Source organism: Scatophagus argus, chromosome 11 (genome assembly GCF_020382885.2).
Source record: "Scatophagus argus isolate fScaArg1 chromosome 11, fScaArg1.pri, whole genome shotgun sequence".
Taxonomy (NCBI): domain Eukaryota; kingdom Metazoa; phylum Chordata; class Actinopteri; family Scatophagidae; genus Scatophagus; species Scatophagus argus.
Genome location: NC_058503.1, coordinates 16,129,112 through 16,133,267, shown reverse-complemented (window position 1 = coordinate 16,133,267; position 4,156 = coordinate 16,129,112).

Sequence of the window (4,156 nt, the reverse complement as noted above, 5' to 3'; positions counted from 1 at the left end):
GTTAAAGATATTATCTTTGAACCTTTAAAGGTGTGTAGAAACAGTCAAATCTGTGAGTTTGCTCTTTTCGTTAATGCCACCCACTTGCAAGCCGGGATCGTACACTCGCCATGTTTCAGTCAGAACCCTAGGATGGCATGACAAACCTCCAGTTAGGGATAGTAAAATTGTAGTCAAACACACCACGTTCAGTACTGTCATTGAATCTGACTCTGAGTATTCCTCTTAGTACTGTGATTCCACCCAATCACAGCAGCCACCTTGCGTTTGATGAGCTACTCATTTGTAGTTAGGGGACTGGCATAATGGGAAAACTGACATCACTGCATTCCCTAAATCTCAATCTGTGTTCCTGCTTTGTTTGCATGAAGATACCTGCATTGAGATGTGGCGCTTCCACTGCACTGACTTTGTTGTGAATGAACTTCACTACAGTGTGAGCTAAACCACGTGTGACCCACTAAGCTATGACAGACAAGTTTGGAGAGACTGCAGTCACAGAAATGCTAATGTGGATACTCAAGCAGGATATTTTATTTATCAAAAAAAACAGCTTTTATTATCATTTTATGTCATTTCAGTTCATCTATATTTGTCTTCTACCTGTCTGCCTGTACCACCCAACCTTCTGCCATGGAATCCATCTGTCTTCCTCTCCGTTTGGTGCAGATGGAGCAACATGACAAGGGCACATGAGCCAATCCATTTCCACCTTGTCATCTGCAGGCATTTCGATCTGCCACAGTGCTCTTCCATCTCGATTAGGGGTGGCCTGTTGGCGGGAGACAAGTCAGTGGATGTGTGCATGTATGTGTGTGCCTGCGCGCGTGTGTGTGTGTGTGTGTGGTGGAACGTGTGGTCTAAGGCTGAGCTAGCCTGTACAGCAACATCCCCTTCTTCCTCCTCCCTGTCATCTACCTGTCAAAGCCAAAGCCATTGTCATGGTGAGGATCTGAAGAACATCGCCACTTTACCTCGACAATGACAATTACTGTCCCCTGGAGATGGGAAATGGCAGGTTACAACAGCCAATCTCAGATGTGGTATTTCTGATTGATGAAACGGTGTACTTTTTTTCCTAGATGTTAGAGACACAAGGGGCGAATGCAGCATGAACGCAAACACACACACACACACACACACACACACACACGTGAGCCATGTGTCAATATTTTCCACCTCTGAAATGATGATGCGGTTTGCAGACTTGATCGATTGTGTGTTGGTTGTCTGTGGCAGCTTTTCATTTGCACATGTATGCACACAGACTTTTTCAACCTGTGAGATACACCGAATGCTACTGCTGCATTTTTAACCCCTTCAGCTGCCACAAGACTAACCCAAGATGAACAATATTCATTGATTCATGACAGAACTCATCCAGTTTAAATTATGCTATATAGTTGCAAAAAGTTTAATCTCTGTAAGTGTGAACTCTAAAATTGAAATGTTAAGGATTTGGCTAATTTTGATAATGATAAAGGGTACATCATCCATTTTCTATGCCACTTATCTGTCAAGGTCCTTCTGCCTTGTCTTATACTGTAAGTTAATCATTACATTGATTTTATTTTGAGTCTAATGAATTTAAAGTCCGAAATCAAATTTGAAAACAATACACTCTAATTCAATGAAAGAAACAAATATTTGATGTTCGTCGCGGTGGACAGAAGGTCTGAAAAGGGCTCAATTAGAAAAAAATCTGAAATTTTATTTGTTAACATTTCAGGCAAACCTTTGAGTACACATGAGCATATAAAAACATGTGCACACTCAGCAAGCATACACACGTATGTTACAATCGCCAGAGTAAAGAATCTACATCAGCTTGCACATGCTTTCATCTAACTATGTTTTTTCAAGGCTTACGTCAACCATAGCCTGGAGGATAAATCTTTATTTACAGAAATGAGCCTGTTTCTGTAGCTGATGTTTGCTTAATTCATTTTGTTAAATCCATGGAGCAAACAGGCAGAGAGAGAAAGAGAGAGAATTATAGAGGGCAACACACACACACACACAACGAGCTGGCCTCCACTGTCTGTTTGTCCTGACTAAATGTGTTTGCTGCTCTCTTCAGGTGAACACAAAGCTCGCCCGTCCATCCAGGATCTGTCACCAACGAGTTTACTGTCATACTGGTGTCCTTCAGAATGCACTGGCTGCATTGGAGTAACTGTTATCTATTGGAAGGTGCAAGTGCAGGTGTGTGTGTGTGTGTGTGTGTGTGTGTGTGTCCTTGCTTTGGTCAGAAAGATGCACTAAAATAAGATAACAACAGCATGTTTACTTTCTCACCAAGAGTTCAGAAAGTAAGTTAAGTTTATTATGTGTCATTTTCTCCAAGCTGGCTGTACACAGGATGACTGCAATATCCTCCTGTAGAGTTGCTTCTAGCAATGTACCTTCCCTTTTTGTTACACAGGCCAGAGGGTGATATAACAGCCTCATGACACTAGGGGGTGAAATGACCCATGTCTGAAGCGCTTGCTTAAAAAGAGGAAGAAAGTCCAAAGCTACACGCTGTTCATTGTGTGGATCTGTGGCTCTCATGAGAGGATAAAAGCCTGAGGCTTTTCTTTCCTGAATTAAACAGAAGCAGGGACTGATTTAAATATGATATACAAGAGGAATACAAATAATTAGCTTCAAGGATTGTAAATTAGAAGTCCTGTAAACTTGTACTCCCAAAACCTAAGCCTTTTTCTCATTCAGAGAAAAAGGCCTCTGCTGTTAGGCTACATAAAAGTCGCCTGTGTCCCATCATTCACTCCTCCCACCAGTCTTTTGATGACTGTTAAACAAAAATCTTTTCCCTTTAAAAACACCATGGTTGTCTCAAATACTTGTACTCGATTGTTCCGACGTCTGTCCTGTTTACACTCTAACAATGTGTGTTTGAAGCAGGTCTTGGTTGACAATAGCACTTTGAAATTACTCGTCTGTCTCTGAAGTCATTGGTTGACAGGCATGTATTTCATAATTCTTTGCATTGTTTGTATTATTATTTGCCTAATATGTTAATGTTTTCTCCACCCACATATATGTTCCTGCGTTTGCCTGACCTGTGACACTAAGTGGATATAATGTTTGTAAAAAGAGAGACTTGCGGTTGTGTGACGCTGGGAACCCAGACATTACTAGCAAATAAAAACTATGCTGTCAAACTGTAAATCAAGACCCAAAAGACCGCAGGTGCAATCTCATACAGTGCCCGAAACGAACATTTAATATCCAAATCTCCAATTGCCTCATTTCAGTAGGCAAGGCCACTGACCTCAGCATCAATCTTTCTGATTGGCTTGATTACTATGGTCTTGACCTCATTATCCTTGCCCCCCTGACCGTCTCTTTCCCCTCACTCATTTATCTCCCCTTTCTCCTTTCCTGCTTTCTCTCCGTGCAAGATCCTTATCAGGCTGATGCTGTTATTTTGTTAAAAATCGGACAGTTCCCTGTCATGTCATTCTCGAACAGCGTGATGGAGGTCCCTCTGTGACCATGGCAAGTCCAAGTTTATAACGTTGATAAGTCTTCACAGTAATTCCTCTCAGTGTGGATACATGGAGAGGTATTTTATTAGCACAGATTTAATATTGGATGTTTTTGGCGTTCTTGAACCATTTTGCTCAGCAGCTTCAGACGTGACCCTGCAGTGAAAGCAGCTTTATTTTCGTTATTCTAGCTGTCATTCTGACATGAAATACTGGGGCAAGCACTCAGCCTTCTTTGCTTTTCAGTCTCTCCTTTGAATTGTGACATGAAAATGGTCAATTTCAAACAAACTAAACACACTGTAACATGTAATGGTATTGCTATGTTAGTATTGATATTGGCCTCGAGTGCCATATCAGTCTGATCCTTCCTCCTTTTCCCACTCGGAGAGAAAACACTGCATATTTTCTCTGGTGATGTTTAAATATCACTCTCAAGGTTGTGGCTGAGAGGCTGTTTGGGAGTTGTTGTCTTTCCTCCCCCCCTTTTTCTCACTCTCACTCTCTCTGGATCCTGCAGTGAAGAATATCAAAGCGCTGCTTATGACATCCCTTCAATTACAGCAATACCCAGTGAGTCCTAACAGCTATATTGTGAGGCTAACTCTACTAGATACAATAACCAAGACAAGCTCAGTCTTTCATATTGAGTTTACTTGAGG